Consider the following 23,539-nt stretch of genomic DNA (forward strand, 5'->3'; position numbering starts at 1 on the left):
CGTTTCTTCGTACCTGTGTGACGTGGAGCTTATAGCTAACGTGCTCACAGGGAGCACATTAGTTAACAGATTGTGTCGCGCTTCGTTGGACGTACGTTGACCAGACTGCAAATTATTAGATCAAGATACATTAGGACTCCTTTAATTGATACTTAGTATTAGCGACACGAGTGTGTGTCTTATCCATAATTCAGAGGATTTCTATTTGTGATATTTAGTAACATGTGAGGATTAAATAAATTTTTCATATGGTAATAAAAATATATATATAACTATATATATAACTATATATATATATATATATATATATATATATATATATATATATATATATATATATATATATATATATATATATATATATATATATATATATATATATATATATATATATATATATATATATATATATGCAAAACAACCACTCTGAAAGAATAGAGAAATTTCAAGCGCTTTCGTGACTACTCACATTAACAAGGAACTATCAAGTTCCTTGATAATGTGAGTAGTCACGAAAGCGCTTGGAATTTCTCTATTCTTTCAGAGTGGTTGTTTTGCATATTCTGAAATCACCTGTTTTACTGTGATCTTATTGCATATATATATATATATATATATATATATATATATATATATATATATATATATATATATATATATATATATATATATATATATATATATATATAAATATATATATATATATATATATATATATATATATATATATATATATATATATATATATATATATATATATATATATTTATATATATATATATATATATATATATATATATATATATATATACATATATATACATATATACATATATATACATATATATGTCGTGCCGAATAGGCAGAACTTGCGATCTTGGCTTAAATAGCAACGTTCATCTTGCCATATAGGACAAGTGAAAATTTGTGTATGCAATAATTTCGCCAAAATCATTCTGAACCTAACGAAAAAAAATATATTTCACTGTGTTTGTTTAGTATTAAATTATTGTAAACAAATCTAAAATATATTTAGTTGGGTTAGGCTAAAATAAATTGCTCTTGTTATAATAAGGTTAGGTAAGTTTTCTAAGATTCTTTTGGTGCAAAATTAAAAATTTTTACATTAACATTAATGAAAAAAATAAACCTTTAAACGTATAAGAGAAAATTTCAGGAAGGACTTAATTTTAAATGAGTTCTTGCTAGTTGACCAGTTTTACATATTCGGCACGGAAAGGTAGGGGGTGTGTGGACCAGGTGTTTACAGTGAAACATATAAGTGAACAGTATTTAGATAAGGCTAAAGAGGTCTTTGTGGCATTTATGGATTTGGAAAAGGCGTATGACAGGGTGGATAGGGGGGCAATGTGGCAGATGTTGCAAGTGTATGGTGTAGGAGGTAGGTTACTGAAAGCAGTGAAGAGTTTTTACGAGGATAGTGAGGCTCAAGTTAGAGTATGTAGGAAAGAGGGAAATTTTTTCCCAGTAAAAGTAGGCCTTAGACAAGGATGTGTGATGTCACCGTGGTTGTTTAATATATTTATAGATGGGGTTGTAAGAGAAGTAAATGCGAGGGTCTTGGCAAGAGGCGTGGAGTTAAAAGATAAAGAATCACACACAAAGTGGGAGTTGTCACAGCTGCTCTTTGCTGATGACACTGTGCTCTTGGGAGATTCTGAAGAGAAGTTGCAGAGATTGGTGGATGAATTTGGTAGGGTGTGCAAAAGAAGAAAATTAAAGGTGAATACAGGAAAGAGTAAGGTTATGAGGATAACAAAAAGATTAGGTGATGAAAGATTGAATATCAGATTGGAGGGAGAGAGTATGGAGGAGGTGAACGTATTCAGATATTTGGGAGTGGACGTGTCAGCGGATGGGTCTATGAAAGATGAGGTGAATCATAGAATTGATGAGGGAAAAAGAGTGAGTGGTGCACTTAGGAGTCTGTGGAGACAAAGAACTTTGTCCTTGGAGGCAAAGAGGGGAATGTATGAGAGTATAGTTTTACCAACGCTCTTATATGGGTGTGAAGCGTGGGTGATGAATGTTGCAGCGAGGAGAAGGCTGGAGGCAGTGGAGATGTCGTGTCTGAGGGCAATGTGTGGTGTGAATATAATGCAGAGAATTCGTAGTTTGGAAGTTAGGAGGAGGTGCGGGATTACCAAAACTGTTGTCCAGAGGGCTGAGGAAGGGTTGTTGAGGTGGTTCGGACATGTAGAGAGAATGGAGCGAAACAGAATGACTTCAAGAGTGTATCAGTCTGTAGTGGAAGGAAGGCGGGGTAGGGGTCGGCCTAGGAAGGGTTGGAGGGAGGGGGTAAAGGAGGTTTTGTGTGCGAGGGGCTTCGACTTCCAGCAGGCATGCGTGAGCGTGTTTGATAGGAGTGAATGGAGACAAATGGTTTTTAATACTTGACGTGCTGTTGGAGTGTGAGCAAAGTAACATTTATGAAGGGATTCAGGGAAACCGGCAGGCCGGACTTGAGTCCTGGAGATGGGAAGTACAGTGCCTGCACTCTGAAGGAGGGGTGTTAATGTTGCAGTTTAAAAACTGTAGTGTAAAGCACCCTTCTGGCAAGACAGTGATGGAGTGAATGATGGTGAAAGTTTTTCTTTTTCGGGCCACCCTGCCTTGGTGGGAATCGGCCAGTGTGATAATAAAAAAAAAAAAAAATATATATATATATATATATGTGTGTGTGTGTGTGTGTGTGTGTGTGTGTGTGGTTTTGTGTGTGTGTGTGTGTGTGTGTGTGTGTGTGTGTGTGTGTGTGTGTGTGTGTGTGTGTGTGTGTGTGTGTGTGTGTGTGTGTGTGTGTGTGTGTGTGTGTGTGTGTGTGTGTGTGCTGGGTGCAGTCGTGTGCTTACAAACATATCTTCAGATGAATAGGAGGAAGGGACAAGAGAATCACATTTTATGTTAAATACTGAGGTGACACCTCACTCAGAGAAGGTGACACCTCACTCAGAGAAGGTGACACCTCACTCAGAGAAGGTGACACCTCACTCAGAGAAGGTGACACCTCACAAAAGCCTGTCTCACGCATACATTTGTCTAACATAAAGTTAAATTTTTCGTTTGACAAAGGACACACACTGCATTTTGAGTTGTGTATACTCCATCCCTTGTAAAAGTATGGATACCTTTCACTTAGGACAAACTGGCAAAACTTTTGAGATCAGAGTTAAACAACGTAAATATGCAATATCTAATGGACAAGAATCCAGTGCTTTGTTCAATCATGTAAGGGATACAGACCAGTGTGAAAATAGAACTAATGCCAAAGGATTACATCCCTGTAATTCTACAGTACAACGGAATATTGTGGTATCATCTCTTATTAAGTATGATGCACAACATATTTCAAATATGGGTTCTGGGATCTATAAACTTGACAATTTTATAATCTAGATTAGAGGAAAAATATTTTTCACAAATATACAGAGTGTATTCTTCGTCAGACGAACAATTTAACTTCATGTTGGACAAATGTATGCGTGGGACAGGTTTTTGAGAGGTGTTGTCACCTCCTCTGAATGAGGTGTCACCTCGGTGTTTAACATTTAAAATGTTAAACACTGTATATATATATATATATATATATATATATATATATATATATATATATATATATATATATATATATATATATATATATATATATATATATATATATATATATTTAATTTAAGAAATTGCTGAAAAATCCGCTTTTACAGTTTTTTTTAAGAAACCCGGTGAGTGGTGCTAGCTCTACGACGGGGCGTTGCTAGACGGTGTGTAGGAGGAGGACTCGTTAAGTTCAGGTAGTCATTGGCTCTGTGGAGGTATACATCAACTACGACCGCTTGCTTGCTGGACTCAGTGGTCTAAGTATACTGTGGTCTGAGTGTACTGTGGTCTGAGTATACTGTGGTCTGAGTGTACCGTTGTCTGGGTGTGCTGTGATCTGAGTATACTGTGGTCTGAGTATACTGTGGTCTGAGTATACTGTGGTCTGAGTATACTGTGGTCTGAGTATACTGTGGTCTGAGTATACTGTGGTCTGAGTATACTGTGGTCTGAGTATACTGTGGTCTGAGTATACTGTGGTCTGAGTATACTGTGGTCTGAGTATACTGTGGTCTGAGTATACTGTGGTCTGAGTATACTGTGGTCTGAGTATACTGTGGTCTGAGTATACTGTGGTCTGAGTATACTGTGGTCTAGGTGTGTGCTAGAAGAACCAAGGACAGTACAATTATAGTTAAGATGTGGTTCCTAAGTGAGATATCTAATATACTATTGTTAATAATAATAATAATAATAATAATAATAATAATAATAATAATAATAATAATAATAATAATAATAATAATAATAATAATAATAATAATAATAATAGAATTATTATTATTATTATTATTATTATTATTATTATTATTATTATTATTATTATTATTATTATTATTATTATTTTTATTATTATTAATATTATTATATTCAAGCGGAAGCGTTAAACCCCTAGGAGTCTTGCAGCTTCTGGAGAATGGGATTAATCATATCCAATATGACTACTAGGAAGGGCAGTTCCTGTTCCTCATCCTCCTCCTCCTCTCTCCCCTCATTCTTTATTCCAGGGGCTTGCAAGAATTATGAACATAAGTAACCTGGACGCTGGCCGAGTAACAACGTCCTGGTCGAGTACAACAAAGAGTTAGTGAAGTTACTACAACGCTCCATGATCCTTACACAACATGAATTAAGACAGTGTTTAAATCTAAAAAAAAATGCTATACCCTAACTTTTACGTAGAAATCCGTTTAAGGATCTTCAGCTTCTGATTAATTCGATAATTTCATTAAAGTCAGATAAAAAGTGGACATCCATATTAAATACGCGTTTTTATTCGTGTTTGTCTCCATTACTAATGCAGATTAGCACAAGCAAGCGATCAAAAAATGCAAAACAAGCCACAGAGAGGTAGGGGATGGGGGGGGGAGAGGGAAGGGGGGATGTAGGAGGTGGTAGGAGGGGATGTGCAGCCGCTCAAGGCCTTTTGCACTGTTGCCAATGTTGCGGCAGGACCAATGTAACGTGAGGTATTAAATGGAAATATCTGAGAGTAAGTCTGGTGACTTATAGCTTTTTACTTCCTTCATCTTCAGGATGCCACTTTTGTTATCGGGGCTCCCATTTTGATCCAAATTGGGCTTAGACTCTGCAAGAATTTTTTTCCTTATGTTCTATCCAACGTCACAGTTTTAAGTAAAATTTTATGGCAATTACTATAGGTCTGTTTGTTTCAAATATAGGGTGTTTCAAAAACATGGAGCCGATCGTGGAATATACTGCTTTGAAATTGAGTCCATATCTTTGAAACACCCTGTATAAAAATAAAAATTACCTTGTTGAATTTGAACTAATATGTAATGCAAGTTTTTTTTCCTTATACTCAGGTGGCCTGATATGGGGCCGGATCAGAGGGGCGTTAACCCCCGCAAACATCCTTGAGGTATCAAGTATGAACGAGAGGCCATAAGGAACAAACACGTGCTAATGCAGACAAGCCATCACACCCAACTATTTCTGCAGGCATGACATCACACAGCACCATCCTCTTAACAACAGTCTGTATTTCACTGCTGCTAAAGCAGTCAAATGGGCGACTGCTTCACCAGTCTTTAACAGTAATTATCTCACTGTGTATTTTTTAGTGTGCTCGATGGGTCTGAGTTTTCACTTCGTGATTAAAGCTTTTTATCGCATTTATCTTACAGTTCATTTATTGCTGCTATGGCATATTATAATTATTTAATTTTTTAGTGACAACAGTAACGAACTAAACCCTCCTAACCTACCCTAACCGAACCTAACTTAACGTAAATAACGTAATGGAAAAAAATGCTGAAAACCGTTGTGAGTAATCCACAAACAATTCGCTAAGATGGGTTGTACATTCAGCTGTTGCTGGTGCAACCCATCATACCAAAACAGCTTCAGCAAGCAACGCATCACGCCCACCTGTTGATGTATTCAGCGCATCACGCCTATCTGCGCTTGTACCGGAGAGGCTTCTCAATGCCTTCCAGATTTCTGCATTTATAAAATATATAAAAAAAGTGAAGGCATATCATCATAACCTGAATCGCTGATGCGGTTCATAGTGTTAATGTTAAATTCTGTTAATATTAAACTTAGGTGAAATGCTTAGCTCTACGAGGGTCATACAGCGCCTGGGGAATGGGAGGTACACAGACCTGATTCAAGGGAAGGAATGGTAGCTCCAGACTCCACTTGCAGTTATATTAGCATTCCCTTCTGCTGCATCAACTCTCGTAAGCAATGGACCTTGACCTGGATCAATAGCATAGATTTTCTTCCACAGTTAGAGTGAGTCACTAGAGGGCCATTTAAAGGCCAGTGACTGTGCCCAACCCTTAAGTGCGGCTTATGCAAATTAAACGTGTGGATGGAATAATATTTCTAGCAAGTATATTCACGTGGGTAGAACAATATTCTAGGAAGTATATAGCCGTAGTTAGAACGATATTTCAAGAGTATACACATAGGCAGAACAATATTTATTGTAAGTATATACACGTAGGCAGAATACTATTTCCTACGAGTAAAACCATCAAACATACCCGCTTCTTCCGGTAGTCACTGCTGAGAAATGTAACGTTACAGAGATCCGATTACATTATCTCTTTCATACACAGATCTTTGACCTAATATTCGGCTTCAGTAATCAAGTCCACCACCTGCGGGATTAGTTGGATGCCACATCTGCAGCTGCCTAGAATGTGCAGTTCCTCGTGTGACAAGAACAGTTGTGTATCTGTCATTTACCACGTAAATATTTCTCCATCAAGGAGTAGAAGACAACTTGATTCCTTAAGTATGTTAAGTATCCCTAAGTATCCCCCGAAGAAATACCTTTCAGTGATTGAGTTTTTCGTTATGTTTTATGGTTCCTCAAAACTTTCGTCTATAACTTGAGAACGTCTTATCGAAGCGATTTCAACTTTTCAACGTTGAAGTATTGTACCAGGGAAAGGGCTCATGCAACTACCTGGGAGTGCAGGTGTCCTCTTGTCAAAGTTGTATAGCCCATTACTGAAACGTCATTTAGATGAAATAATTCAAGAAAGCCTCTTCTGATAGGCGTCATGCATTCAAAAACAAAAATGTATCCTATTTAGAAAATGGCTGAGATTCTTATTGGATTCTTATTGCCAGTTTTGTGTAAAATGACGATTTCCTCGTTATATCACATTAAACATAATTAAACGTATCTCTCTTCAATGGTTTCCATATTTAATGAGTGACATATCTTACAGAGAGGATGCTGCTCAGTAAGCCTATGCTATGTAGGTGCAAATTTGTCCATATGCTAAAATAGTTACAAAAATTGGACTCACCAGATGATACTATCAACGCTGTGATGGCGTAGAAAGACGCACATAACGCTAACGCAAGTGGAGACCCATAATGAGATAAATCAGCTGCAGAAATCACCTAAACCACCCAAATTCACGCAACCAAGAAAGTCGGTTGTCACCCCACTGTCATGCGAAGTGCGATTTCTGGGATAACAGGAAAATCCCTCTCATGATCCATCTGCCTGTAGCATGTAATTCCCTTCTACTCAGATACACTGTACTTGTTTTCAAGACTGAAGGACTGAATGCATCGACTCAAGACTGAGGAACTGATTACCTCATACACCTCCTTATCTCTCGCTGATTGTCTCTGTACTGGACCGAAGAAACCACTGGGTGTCGAAACGTTTGCAGAATAAAGATTTCCAAATATTTCCAAATGCTGGTATATCCTACTTAGAAGGTTGTTGTTATTAATTTTGAAATGGTTTTGTATCATGTTTTTCATTCAGTAACTGGAGTTTGTCTCTTCTGAATTCAGTCAACTTTTAATGGCTACCTGGAGTCTACCTGGAGGTTATTCCGGGGATCAACGCTCCCCCGCGGCCCGGAGAAACGTTTCATGGTAAAAGCTGTGTAGGTGCAAATATTTCGAAATTACTTAAGCCTAGTTAATAAACTTGCAGTTGTTGGATTCTGTGCAAGAACTGGAGAATGCATCATCTAACTGGCTTTAAACTTTCAGTGCTGATATATATTTCTCAAACGAAGATTCTCTTTTGATTTCGGGTTGCGTTGCGTAACTCTTAATTTGCCAAATTAAGGAAATTGGTTCCTGTGAAATAGCTAGAAAACTTCTCTTTTGATCAACTTTAAACCTTAAACGCCGGTGAGTTTGGCTTGTGTTGGCTGCCATTTTTCATGAAGTTCGGATAATGAAAATACGGGTTTTCATGTGAATGCCTTATCCGATTATCCTGAATACTGGAACGCCGATAAGTAGATAATGTAACTTTTGAGCGGCTTCAAACTTCAAGTGCCTGTGTATTTTGGGATACTGATCTCTGTGACACAAGTAGAGAATGTCCTTTCAGACTGATTTTAAACTTACAAAGCTGGTGCTTAGAAGTGAATGGTTTCAATTAGCTTTGGGCAATGTTGAACCTGATTTGTCATTTGTATTGAAGAATAACAAAACAAGGCACAATATTGTATTGAAGAAGTTGGGATATTAGTTTCCATGCAATAACTAATAAATTTCTCTTCTGATTAGCATTAAAACATCAACTATACTATTTATCTGCATCAGAAGTTCATGCAACACTGCACAATTCCTACAGATTACACAGCGACCGCAACACGTCTAGTGTGATTTCGGATTCTTGGCGCTAGGCTGATTTTATATCAGATTTTTGGGGCTTAGAAAGGAAAATTTGGAACCAATGTTATGAGCATGATTAGTGTGCTCTGGAAATCACTGGGAAGGAGGCTACGTTTATCGTAATTCACGAGTTTGATCCAGTGAAGGAAAGGATAGCTTTTCTTTGGAGGTATATAGCCCTCCAGCAGCATCAAGCATCTTCATTAAAGGAACCAGCGACTAAAGACTCTTCAATAGATCATCAAATATACTCTCCATCAGATCACATCAACAGCGACTTTCCGCATGCTAGCAAAACCAGTCTGCCCTTGATGATACCTTCATCAATTCCACTTCCCGTGTGTGGGAGGCTTCCTGAGATAGTAATTCCCACGTATTAGTAATTTCAGCTCTGCTGCAAGAAGTTGAAGAGGCCTATCGTGGCGAAACGTTTCATTAAACTATCCTAATATTTCACATCTGTCAGTGTTTTATACCATTCCTTGACATACTGCAATGAAACCTTCGAAGCAGCCTTGGCTGCTGAGCCGCCCGTTAGCCTTACTGAAATCACAAATAACTCGCACATAGGAGAGAGGAGCTTACGACGACGTTTTGATCCGACTTGGACCTTTTACAAAGTCACTGGTAAATGGTCCAAGTCGGACCGAAACGACGTCGTAAGCTCCTCTCTCCTATTTGCGGGTTATTTGTGTATTGTTGCAATCAAGTTTGAGTCCAGAAAAGAGAAGGCAACTCCATTTCCTTTAACCAAGAGCCTTTCACTAGTTACAGGACCCCCATCCCCTTAAATAAATAAAAAAATAATCGCCTGTGACCTTCAGCATGGCAGTACATGCAGCTAATCATGAATGATGTCTTTAAAAACAGGAAAAGTTAATAACAACGAAGGAAAACAGAGAGTACAGATGAGTTCTGTGTTGAGGAAAAAGAAGTGGTTAATTCAGTGATAAAAAGAAGGTTGTTTTACTGGTCTTATAGAAGAGCAAGACAAGAAGAGCTTTTATCTCAGAGTGTGTGCAGTGTGTTGACTACACCATGACGTCTGTGTGTGTTAGTTACTAGTTATCAAAGGCACTTGTAGATAGACAAGAGTTTGTGTGTGTGTGTGTGTGTGTGTGTGTGTGTGTGTGTGTGTGTGTGTGTGTGTGTGTGTGTGTGTGTGAGCTTGTGTGTGTGTGTGTGTGTGTGTGTGTGTGTGTGTGTGTGTGTGTGTGTGTGTGTGTGTGTGAGCATGTGTGTGTGTGTGTGTGTGTGTACTCACCTATTTGTACTCACCTATTTGTGGTTGCAGGGGTCGAGTCCTAGCTCCTGGCCCCGCCTCTTCACCGGTTGCTACTAGACCCTATCTCTCCCCGCTCCATGAGCTTTATCAAACCTCGTCTTAAAACTGTGTATGGTTCCTGCCTCCACTACGTCATTTTCTAGGCTATTCCACTGCCTTACAACTCTATGACTGAAGAAATACTTCCTACTATCTCTCTGACTCATTTGTGTCTTCAACTTCCAATTGTGGCCTCTTGTTTCTGTGTCCCCTCCCTGGAACATCCTGTCCTTGTCCACCTTGTCCACCTTGTGTGTGTGTGTGTGTGTGTGTGTGTGTGTGTGTGTGTGTGTGTGTGTGTGTGTGTGTGTGTGTGTGTGTGTGTGTGTGTGTGTGTGTGTGTGTGTGTGAGCATGTGTGTACTCACCTAGTTGTACTCACCTAGTTGAGGTTGCAGGGGTCGAGTCCAAGCTCTTGGCCCCGCCTCTTCACTGGTCGCTACTAGGTCACTCTCTCTGAACCATGAGCTTTATCATACCTCTGCTTAAAGCTATGTATGGATCCTGCCTCCACTACATCGCTTCCCAAACTATTCCACTTCCTGACTTCTCTGTGGCTGAAGAAATACTTCCTAACATCCCTGTGATTCATCTGTGTCTTCAACTTCCAACTGTGTCCCCTTGTTGCTGTGTCCCATCTCTGGAACATCCTGTCTTTGTCCACCTTGTCAATTCCTCTCAGTATTTTGTATGTCGTTATCATGGCCCCCCTATCTCTCCTGTCCTCCAGTGTCGTCAGGTTGATTTCCCTTAACCTCTCCTCGTAGGACATACATCTTAGCTCTGGGACTAGTCTTGTTGCAAACTTTTGCACTTTCTCTAGTTTCTTTACGTGCTTGGCTAGGTGTGGGTTCCAAACTGGTGCCGCATACTCCAATATGGGCCTAACGTACACGGTGTACAGGGTCCTGAACGATTCCTTATTAAGATGTCGGAATGCTGTTCTGAGGTTTGCTAGGCGCCCATATGCTGCAGCAGTTATTTGGTTAATGTGTGTGTGTGTGTGTGTGTGTGTGTGTGTGTGTGTGTGTGTGTGTGTGTGTATGTGTGTGTGTGTGTGTGTGTGTGTGTGTGTGTGTGTGTGTGTGTGTGTGTGTGTGTGTGTGTGATGAAAGAGACACTTCTGCAACATCTGGGTATTTTTATTACTAAGAAGGAAGAAGCGGGGCTCATGATAAACGAGAAGAATGTGTCGACGACACAGGCGGCATACCAACAGGTATTGATATATAAAAAAAAGGAGGATGCGAGAAAATATTTTGAGCGAACCGAAACACTATCTGAATCAAAAGCTAAAATCTGCAATATGTCGGTGGATACAAATTAATTGCAAGAGATCTCTAAGACAGTGAATGCAATCCCAATATTTAAGAAAGGAGGCAGACAGGAAGTGTAAACGGTTTCATAAAGAGTGTCGGGTTTAGAGATGGCAAATCTTGTCTCACAAACTAGCTGGAGATCCTTAAGAAAGTAACAAGAGAAAAAGAGAGATGAGTGGACTGCATATTCTTGGACTGCAAGAAGGCATATGTCTAGCAAATGTAAGAACAGCAATTAGGATCGTTTATAATTTTTTTTTTTTGGAGGGGGGGGGATTCTGTAAATTAGATATGGCAAAACATTCAGGGTATGCACTATCTGCCTGGAGCATGAAAGGAAATTTGAGAAGGTGCAGAAGTTGCCAGTGAGGTTGATCCTGGAGTTGAGATGCGAAATAAGACCAATCGATTCCTAAAGTCAGTACCGGATCAGCCGGACTGTGGTTCGTATGTTGGACTACGTGCGGCCATCAGTAACAGCCTCGTTGATAGGGCCCTGATCCACTGGGAGACCTGGTCATGAACCGGGCCACGGGGGCGTTGGTCCCCAGAATACCATTCAGGTAGACTCCAGGTAAGGTATAGGACAAGGACATTAAAATAATGTATAAAGTATCCAGACGACTTGAATCTTGATAAGGCAGATAGAGACAGAGACAGGACTCAAAAAGTGTCCCCATTTATGTTTTTAAAGTTGCGCAGAAGCACTTAAACCCCATCAATGACGTGATGTTTAATACATTTAGGGATGGACCGGTATGCACCTGGAGTTTACCTGGAATCGCTTCCTGTGGTCACCGCCCCCACAGCCCGATTCCAGCCCAGACCTAATGGTTGCTGGCCTGACTAATCAAGCTGTTAGCTCCCATATCCTGTAGTCCAACGGATGCACCACAACCCGGTTGATCAGGAACTGTTTTGAGAAATCTGTCGAGTTTCCGTTTGAAGGCAGCTAGGAGTTTGTTGGTAATCCCCCTTATGCGTGAAAGGAGGGGGCCGAAGAGTCGTGGTCCCTTAACACTTATTAAGTTTTCTCATTATACTTATTGCTCCCCTGTTTTTCATCTGAGGTATCTTGCACCGTCTATCAAGCCTTTTGTATTCATAAGCAGTAATTTCGCAATGCAGATTTGGTACCGATCCCTTCAGTATCTTCCAGATGTAGATTATAATGTATCTTTCTCGCCTACATTCTCAGGAATATAGCTCTAGGGACTTCAAGTAATGAGTTTATACAAGCTGTGAAGGTTCTCTGTGCATTTTCCAGCTTAGTAATTTCGCCTGGCTATTAGTGCACAACAATACTCTAGCCTAAAGAAAACAAGTGACCGGAAGAAAGTCATTGTTTTGGCATCCTTTGTTTTGAAGGTTTTAGTTACCCAACCTTTCATTTTTCTTGCAGTTGCTCCTTGAACGTGAGATCTGACATTATCACTCCCAGGTCTCTCCCATTTGACTTATGTTCTATTGAGTGGTTTGAGTTTGTCTCGTACTCTGATCTTGTTTTTATTTTATCCATTCTTCCGTGGAGTAAAACTGAAACTTGTCCTCACTGAACATTAATTTGCTGTCAGTGACCGAATGGAAGACTTGGTTTATATCAGACTGGAGATTCATTTTGTCTTCAATGGATGTTACTTTCATACTTATTCTAGTATCGTCTGCAAAAGAAGATACAGCGCTATGATTTATATACCTCTGTCGGAAATGATAATGAGAAAGAGAAGTGGGGCGAGTACCCTGCCTTGGGGGACAGAACTTTTTACTGTAACAACCCCTGATTCCTCTGTTTACTATTACTCTTTGTGTTTTATATGTGAGGAAGTTAAACATCCATGTGCTCACCTTCCCATTTATTTCTTTTGTACGTATTTTGTGCGCAGTTACCAAGTGGCCGAACTTATCAAAGGTTTTTGAAAAGTGATTGTATACTTCATCTGTATTTTCTGTGTTCAGGACCATCGAAGACCATGTTGTAATTCCCAAGCAGTTGCGAAAGACAGCAGCGACAAGTTTTAAACCCATGTTGACCTGGGTTGTGCAACTGATGTGATCCCACGTTAGTGGTAATCTTGCTTTTTATAACCATTTCAGAGATCTTGATAATGTGGGAGGTTAGGGACTATTGGTCTGTAGTGTTTTGCTTAACTACCACCTTTGTGGAGCAGGACGATATCAGTGGTTTTTAATGACTGCGGGATAACTCCAGAGTCTAGGCTTCTCCATAATGAATATTTAAGGCACATAATAAGGGTTTCTTGTAACTGAGTCATTATATGACTAACGTGAGCTTCAGAAAAAAATCCTGCATTTATCCAGACATTTAGGCTAGTACCATTAGCAAAGTAGATGATATGAAACATTTAGTTAGTCCCAAGGTGATCGGAAAGTGTAATGACCTGGATGAGATAGAAAAAGCAGATTCCATGCACAATTTACAAGAAATTGGGGCCTAGGACGTATGGAACTAGTAAAACCTGCAAGGTGGAGTCAGGAGACGACACCCCGGCCTCTGCAACTGCATCTAAGTAATCACACATACCACATACACACCTACATTAAAATGCTCACCACTACCTAGGGGCTCACAGCCAAGCATGCAAAGCACGAGAAAGTTCAGAGGTGTGCCACCACCTTGGTCAGGAAGTTCAGGGTCAAGAGACTGGAGCACTATTATAATTGTGTGAAATGATAAACCAGTGTGGGTCATTTAGAACACGAGTGGTGGCGGCTCGATTCTACATCCACTAATAACGAGATAGAATCCCCACTCTGGTAGTTAGGCTTTTCTTAAGAGGTATGAGGAAAGATTATTTTTTTATTTATAGTCTTGTAGAGTGTTTATTCTGTGGGGATCATACAGTGTAGGAGGCTCGATCCTCCGTCTTTAATCAAGAAACGGTATAAACCTTGGAAATAAATATCGACAAGTTGGTTTAAAAAACTACGTAAGAAAACACTAGGACATATTTATTAGAAAATTTTCGGTCCTGAGACCTTGATCACGATAAAGTGATCAAGGTATCAGGACCGAAAAGTTTTCTAATATGTCCTAGTGTTTGCTTACATGTTTTTTCTAAACTAGTCAAGAGATACACATAGTACCAATCAGTGTTCACGTTGTCGTCCATCCCGGAGGAAAACTGAGCGAGTTGATCTTTATATCATTAGAGTGGAAAATTAGGAGGTATTTGGTCGAAATAGTGAACAAGGTTCAAGACACGAAGACTGGAAGCTGGTCGCCCACATGACCCAAAAGGATGCCAGAAGTAACTCTTCTGTGCAAGAGCAACAAGAAAATGGAACGAGCTAAGTAGAGCATATAACCTAGATAAGGAAAGCTTCGATTCAGTATCCTGAACACTGGGACTAAAGCACTCTCCGGATATATACACTGAGAGGAAGACACCTCTCAGTGTATATATATATATATATATATATATATATATATATATATATATATATATATATATATATATATATATATATATATATATATATATATATATATATATATATATATATATATATATATATACACTGAGAGGTGTCTTCCTCTCAGTGTATATATCCTGAGAGTGCTTTAGTCCCAATTTTAGGGATTACGGTATTTTTGTCTGGTGGTAAAAATGTTACGTAAACAGTAATGGATGGGCTTCAAGCCTCATTAACCAACCAGCCAAAAGATGCACGTTTCTGAAACAAACTTTTATTGGGACAGCGTTTCACTCTATGTAGAGCTCCATCAGTTCACGGAACATAAGGAAAGAACACTTCAATAGGCCTACTGGCCCATGCTAGGCAAGTCCAAGTCACGCCCACTTGAGAAGGAAGGAGCACTGCTTCAGGCCTACTGGCACAAGCAAAACGTTTTCTTTCACTGTTCTAGTCATTACATTGGGATCCACATAGAAACAATTGCACTGCGATAATGGTGGATGACGTGGACTTTTTCATCAAGAAACCCATGCAACAAGGACTTAAATGGAATTAAATGTCCTTCAAAATTTAAAAATTATATATTGCAAGCACACAAACACACACACACACACACACACACACACACACACACACACACACACACACACACACACACACACACACACACACACACACACACACGTATGTAGACTTTTATTTGCTTTCAATCAGCTTCAGTTATGTGTAGTTGTTCCTCCCTTATATGTAGCTGTATCTTATATTCTTTATAAGTATTTATATATACCTGTTATATGTATTAGCAAACTAGCCGCTACCTGTGTATTTATTGTTAAATTCCGCTTTTGTTTTTGTATCTTTTTTAAATGTTGAGTCCGCCTATGGCAGTGAGACAACTACACGCAAGCGTGGAGGAACTACACGTAAGCGTGGAGGAACTACGCGCAAGAGTGGAGGAACTACACGCAAGCGTGGAGGAACGACGCGTAAGAGTGGAGGAACTACACGCAAGCGTGGAGGAACTACACGCAAGCGTGGAGGAACTACACGCAAGTGTGGAGGAACTACACGCAAGCGTGGAGGAACTACACGCAAGCGTGGAGGAACTACACGCAAGCGTGGAGGAACTACACGCAAGCGTGGAGGAGCTACACGCAAGCGTGGAGGAACTACACGCAAGCGTGGAGGAACTACACGCAAGCGTGGAGGAACTACACGCAAGAGTGGAGGAACTACACGCAAGCGTGGAGGAACTACACGCAAGCGTGGAGGAACTACACGCAAGCGTGGAGGAACTACACGCAAGCGTGGAGGAACTACACGCAAGCGTGGAGGAACTACACGCAAGCGTGGAGGAGCTACACGCAAGCGTGGAGGAACTACACGCAATCGTGGAGGAACTACACGCAAGAGTGGAGAAACTACACGCAAGAGTGGAGGAACTACACGCAAGCGTGGAGAAACTACACGCAAGCGTGGAGGAACTACACGCAAGCGTGGAGGAACTACACGCAAGAGTGGAGGAACTACACGCAAGCGTGGAGGAACTACACGCAAGAGTGGAGGAACTACACGCAAGCGTGGAGGACCTACACGCAAGCGTGGAGGAACAACACGCAAGCGTGGAGGAACTACACGCAAGAGTGGAGGAACTACACGCATGAGTGGAGGAACTACACGCAAGAGTGGAGGAACTACACGCAAGCGTGGAGGAACTACACGCAAGCGTGGAGGAACTACACGCAAGCGTGGAGGAACTACGCGCAAGCGTGGAGGAACTACACGCAAGAGTGGAGGAACTACACGCAAGCGTGGAGGAACTACACGCAAGCGTGGAGGAACTACACGCAAGCGTGGAGGAACTACGCGCAAGAGTGGAGGAACTACACGCAAGAGTGGAGGAACTACACGCAAGCGTGGAGGAACTACACGCAAGCGTGGAGGAACTACACGCAAGCGTGGAGGAACTACACGCAAGCGTGGAGGAGCTACACGCAAGCGTGGAGGAACTACACGCAATCGTGGAGGAACTACACGCAAGAGTGGAGAAACTACACGCAAGAGTGGAGGAACTACACGCAAGCGTGGAGGAACTACACGCAAGCGTGGAGGAACTACACGCAAGCGTGGAGGAACTACACGCAAGAGTGGAGGAACTACACGCAAGCGTGGAGGAACTACACGCAAGCGTGGAGGAACTACACGCAAGCGTGGAGGACCTACACGCAAGCGTGGAGGAACAACACGCAAGTGTGGAGGAACAACACGCAAGCGTGGAGGAACTACACGCAAGAGTGGAGGAACTACACGCAAGAGTGGAGGAACTACACGCAAGAGTGGAGGAACTACACGCAAGAGTGGAGGAACTACACGCAAGCGTGGAGGAACTACACGCAAGCGTGGAGGAACTACGCGCAAGAGTGGAGGAACTACACGCAAGAGTGGAGGAACTACACGCAAGAGTGGAGGAACTACACGCAAGCGTGGAGGAACTACACGCAAGCGTGGAGGAACTACACGCAAGCGTGGAGGAACTACACGCAAGCGTGGAGGAACTACACCCAAGCGTGGAGGAACTACGCGCAAGAGTGGAGGAACTACACGCAAGAGTGGAGGAACTACACGCAAGCGTGGAGGAACTACACGCAAGCGTGGAGGAGCTACACGCAAGCGTGGAGGAACTACACGCAAGCGTGGAGGAACTACACGCAAGAGTGGAGGAACTACACGCAAGAGTGGAGGAACTACACGCAAGCGTGGAGGAACTACACGCAAGCGTGGAGGAACTACACGCAAGAGTGGAGGAACTACATATAATGGAGGAACAACTACACGAAACAATATAACAACAACACATAACAGTAGAACAAGTGAGCACACATATTTCACAACAGTAGGCCAGTGGAAACATTATGGGTCGAGTAACAGCGACGGCTGAATCTTAATGACTTGGACCAGGTCATCAGGGCAAGTAGCATGAACTATGAACACAGTTTGTATATAATATATTGTGTGTGTGTGTGTGTGTGTGTGTGTGTGTGTGTGTGTGTGTGTTTTCCTAGCAGAGACTGTAGTAGGTAAACACCTCACGGTTAAAATCATTAAAATGAATACATTAACTCTATGCAAATTTATTGTAAAACTAGAAATTGCAATAATTATCCCTTCCTTGCTACAAAAAAATATCTTCGTACAATCCAGAAACACATCTCGGTGAACACACTGAATTCATAAACAAAGATGCTTTTTACCATATGGTTATAGTAAGTTAAAATCAGTGTGCGTTTTGTAAGTCCAGACACACACGACTAAGCTTTCAGAAATGCTTCAGAAAAGCAGAGCAAACACAACGTCCTCGCAGGAACAAACTATCAGAAAACTGTATCCCAATGTAACCCACAGTGACTAAGTGCCAGAACGCGGAACACAGTGTACATCCACAAAATACCTCGCGTGCTGAACTTACTTTTACTGTGTTCACACATAACAAGGTGCAGAGACTAAGTGCCACCCATGACATGTGTAAAGTGTGTGTTTGGCTGTAACTTGTTTATGGATACTCTGAACGAACGTTCAAAGTATCCATAAACACGTCAACCTTTTCTTCCAGAAGCAAAGTCAACAATGGAGCTAAAGAAGAATAAATCACAATACAATGGTTCAAGGGCAGGTCATCTGTGCATGGAAGTCAATATGACGAAATCCGCATTGAACAATGTGACGGAACAAAAGTTTAACATTGAATATGATCGTCAGAATTAACTCTATAACGAGGTTGTTTAAGGTATGTATTCGAGAAAGTGTGATGTGTTAATGGAGCCGCTGGATAGTATACCAACCCATCTAGTGTCTATGAGAAGAGTGATATCTGCCTGCATGTTGGTGTAGGAGGACCCACACACACCAGATAGAGCTCAGCTGTGAGTCTTGTAACTACAGAGTAACTATGCAAGTGAAGAAATTTGGTTATCAAGCAGGGAAATTATATGTACCTCCTGCCAACTCTGCATTCTATAACGGGTTCTGACACAGCAGCTCAGAAGTCAGGTTGTTTTCGCATCCGAGGAGTGCTTGCTGAGATGATAATACGCAGCCATGTGCTACACGAGTAGATGATGCACACTCAAGTAGTAGTAACAGTAGTAGCAAGTTTATTGAGATAACAATAAAAGGGATGAAGTAGCTAAAGCTATCGCCACCCCTGTTCCATCACACGTTGACGTCACATCACCGTAGTAAATAGTAGGTTCGCCGGTAATATCCCGGCCGGGGTCTTTTCCAGATGGTGACCCGGCGTCACATCAACGTGTGATGGAAAGGGATGGCGATTTCTTCAGCTGCTCCAGACCTTTTATTTTTGTCTCAGTAAACTTGCTGCTTCTGCGACTACTACTTGATATTACCACACCTTACCTAACCTAACTTGCCTGACTCCCTTTCCTTAATTTATTATGTTTCAGCTCTCTGTATTGGATTAAAAAAAAAAAACCTTTCCCCCAGTGAGCAAAACGTCTTCTAATATATTATCCTAATTGTTGCATTTGTGTCTGTATTCTACAACTCCATTGCCAGCAATTTCCTATATCCATTATAAAATCTAGATTTATTCAACTTGAACCTGTTGCTACGAGTCCTATTATAGTTAATTATTTTCTGCTATTTATTTGTATCTCTTTATTCCGTTTTTTTCATTTGAATATTTTAATCTCTAATTCTATGCCTTTCCAAGGAGTGTAAATTAATTATCTTCAGCTTATCTACGTAGGAAAGATTTCATTATAGGCTGATGATAAGATAAGGAAGAACTCTGGTGATATGTCACTCAAGATTTATGAAACCGATAAATGTGATTAATTAATGGTAAGATTACCGACAGTTTGTTAGGTGAATGGACACTGTGTGTGACTAGTGACAAGGCGAAGCTATCTGCAAAGAACTATCTACGACTATTTCGGTGAAAGACAATGTATTATTATCAGACTGGTCAGGCAAACGTAGTAAAAACAGAAGGCTCTCTCCCATCCCTCCACTTCCTTGGCTAACTGCCGGCGTGAAACAGTGAAGAAAAACGCCATACCACATAGGAAAAACTGCACTGAACGTATAGAAATGGTAGAAACGGATGGAAGACATGAGCTACTACTGCTACTACTACCATTACTACCATGAAACTTAGACACATGTGCAGCATCTGGGTATCTTTATTGGAGATAAAGATACCCAGATGTTGTACATGTGTCTAATTTTCATCTTGTCGGCAGTGTATACCATTTATGTACATTACTACTATGATCAAATCATATAACGGAAGAACCAGATGTGGAGAAAATGATTCTGGTAGTTCGTAGGTAGGAAAGTTGCAGAGGAGAGTGTGGATGGAATTATGAGAGAAATAATGAGAGAAGGTGAAGTTTAACCTCACCGACTCTCATCATTTGAAATGGTTGGATCATTTGATTAGTATGTGTACAACGTGGTTTTCCTTAAGTCGGAAAAAAAGGTGGTTAAAAATAATTACCATGGCCCATGGATGAGAGACCGAGAATCTGTCGTTGGTAAACAGAGCATAAATCTCGCAATGTTTTCCTTCATCAATAAGAAAGGTGCCTCTGTAGATGTGAATTTGCAGGGACAGACAGAGAGAGAGAGAGAGAGAGAGAGAGAGAGAGAGAGAGAGAGAGAGAGAGAGAGAGAGAGAGAGAGAGAGAGAGAGAGACAGACAGATAGACAGACAGAGAGATAGACTGACGGAAAAGTATATTCACAACAAAGCAGATTCACGCATATATACAAATAAAATCATTGTGTCTAAAAAAGACATAGAAGAGAGAAATACGTCGTTTAAAAATAACGTAGGTACGACTAAAAAATAATAATGTTTTAAGGGATATTCACTGGTGGCTGAGAGACTTAATGCTCAGCAACGACAGAGAACAAGTTTATCAAGATGTTATTGACGTCAGGGTACGACGCTGCTAGGACGTCAGGGATGTCTTGGGTTTCTCTTCCTCTCTCTCTCTCTCTCTCTCTCTCTTTTTTTTTTTTTTTTTTTTTTTTTTTTTTTTACACATGGTTTGACAAGGTTAAGGATCCCTAGCTTTATTGACAAGCTATTTACAGGTTAAGGATTCCTAACTTTATTGACAAGCTAAGAGCTGTTACCTACATCAGCTCATTTGAAAGCATTTTTATTGTTATGAGACATACAAGTAGGGAACAGGATGAAGTTGGAGCCATCTGTGGGCCAGCATTTTCATTTGATCAACTGACGTTATCTCGTTGACATCATTATGCTGAACGAATGTGTTCCATACTCGAGTCATCCTGGGTATGTATGATCTCAGATGGAGTGATGTTCTGGAGAAGGGTACAGCCAGAGTGAAGTTGCTGCTTTCTGCTGCTCTCTCTCTCTCTCTCTCTCTCTCTCTCTCTCTCTCTGTCTCTGTCTCTCTGTCTCTCTGTCTCTCTCTGTCTCTCTGTCTCTCTGTCTGTCTGTCTGTCTCTCTCTCTGTCTCTCTCTGTCTGTCTGTCTGTCTGTCTGTCTCTCTCTCTCTCTCTCTCTCTCTCTCTCTCTCTCTCTCTCTCTCTCTCTCTCTCTCTCTCTCTCTCTCTCTCTCTCTCTCTCTCTCTCTCTCTCTCCCTCTCTCTCTTTCTCTCTAAGAAAAAGAAGAAAATAAAAAAAAATAGCAAAAAAAAGGAAAACGAAGAAAATGAAAAAAAATTAAATTATTAAAAAAAAAGGAAATAAAAAAAAACTAGATGAAGTGCAAGCCGAGTCAATGACTCGACATAGTAAGGTGAGACTTCGAGACAAGAGATGCAACACTAACGTGTTAAAAAAAATTCTAACGAAGCAGTATGTACAAAGACAAGGTTCTCATTTAGGAAGCAGCTAGACAAGCACTCTGCAACCACAAGACTGAACTACACATTATCCAGGGGAGCGGTGTTATCTTCCCTTGTCTTGAAGGTTCTTGTTATTCGGCCTACCATGTTTTTTTGTTATCAGTTATCACAATAACACTAATGTGATCTTTGAATTGATGAATCTAATTTTGCTACATAAATATTAAAAAAGAAAGAATATAAGATCACCCGACATTGTTAACCTTAAACCTCTTAAGTTCCTCGTCTGTTCCATTGAACAAACTGAACCTGTTTTTGAACTTGGTTCCACTTTATATTTCATTTTTTATAGGAGTGGTTAGGTTAAAGTTAGGCTGTGTAAAGTTAGTTCAGGTTGGTTAACTTTCTGTCTAATAGAACACAGAGTAACAGTAAACAGAGTTAAGTCAGATGCTGCCACAGTGAAAAGCTCTGCTCCACAAGCTCCAGTATTCATCTCCATCCTTTTCCTCATCTTCATATTCAAAATAGACGGTAATGTACGTTGAATTGCGTGTGGTCAGCAGTAACAGTCTGGTTTATCAGGCCTTGTTTCCGCCGTGAGGCCTGGTCATGGACCGGGAAGCGGCGGCGTTGACCCCTGGAACTCCCTCCAGGTAGGTAAGGATACGTTAACTTTGCTTCACGTTTTGTTAGGATTGTTTAGGTTAGTTATGTTACGTAATGTTTTGTTGTGTTACGTTATGCTATGTTAGGCAATATTATGTTAGGGTTTAGGTGCTGTTGATGGTCAGTGTTGATGTTGGTAGTGTTAGTGGTGGTTATGGCGTTGATGCTGGTGATGGTGATGGCTGTGGTGTGTGGTGGTGATGATCGTGGTTGGTGATAAGGTAGTAGTTACAGTGTTTGTTGATAACGGTCGTAGTTGGTCGTGGTTGTGGTACTGGTGGTGGTAGTACTGGTGGTGGTGGTTTTCAAGAGTTGTAAATATGTTATAAGTATCTTGCTTTTGTTGACGAGAGAGAGAGAAAGAGAGAGAGAGAGAGAGAGAGAGAGAGAGAGAGAGAGAGAGAGAGAGAGAGAGAGAGGTACTTCATTTTACAATGTAATTTTCAGTGATACTTATATCATTTTGTAATGATGCTGATATACGTATCTTTCTCCAGGACGTGTGCCAGCCGCGAGTAAGATTAAGAAAGAGGCCTGGACAATACCTCAGTAAGTTGAAGCAGACCTAAGACGGGCAAGGAAAGATTTCAATTGAAATTAAATAAATACTTCCTGTTTTATCCAATTTATTGATGCAATGTATAGAAGAAACTTAATCTCATTACTCCATTATCAGCAGTTAATACGCTGTTTAATGACATTTGCCAGATAAAGATCAACAGGTCGTTAATGCATGAGGTTGCCTGATTAATTAGTGATTTTCAACAGGGAATAAGTAAATAAATGGTATCAAATACCGACACAGTGGAAATATAAACACAGATGCAGCATTCTCCACCTGACCTCAACATTCTGAACATGACTATAAATACTCCCGTACCTTCCACCCCAGGTAGATCTGTGTGTGACTTGAAAAAACCCACTGTGTGGGTGAAACGTTGTCAATAAAGGATCACATTATACTGCATATGTGTTTATATTTCCACAGGGAATAAGTAAGCTGAATCTTTTGTATAAACATTTCAGACTGTGAAGAAAAGACACACGACCCAAGTTTTCACTGAGACGACGTTTCACTCATCAATCTTGAGAAAAGTACTTTTCTCAAGATTGAGAAAAGTACTTCTCTCAAGATTGATGGACTGAACATATCGACTCCAGGCAGAGGGACTGATTATCTTATTCTCGTCCTCATC

The 23,539-nt window shown here is 40.6% G+C and overlaps 1 long non-coding RNA gene across 1 annotated transcript in view; it reads left to right on the forward strand.

Annotated features, from left to right (window-relative positions):
* The window catches only part of LOC138853013 (uncharacterized), a 249,830-nt gene extending 226,513 nt beyond the window's left edge, over positions 1-23,317 (forward strand). The window contains exons 2-3 of the long non-coding RNA XR_011392247.1: positions 5,442-5,672; positions 22,841-23,317. This is a non-coding gene — a long non-coding RNA (uncharacterized lncRNA). The remainder of the gene's footprint in view (positions 1-5,441; positions 5,673-22,840) is intronic.
* Positions 23,318-23,539: the final 222 nt, after the last annotated feature.

Source organism: Cherax quadricarinatus, chromosome 20 (genome assembly GCF_038502225.1).
Source record: "Cherax quadricarinatus isolate ZL_2023a chromosome 20, ASM3850222v1, whole genome shotgun sequence".
NCBI lineage: Eukaryota > Metazoa > Arthropoda > Malacostraca > Decapoda > Parastacidae > Cherax > Cherax quadricarinatus.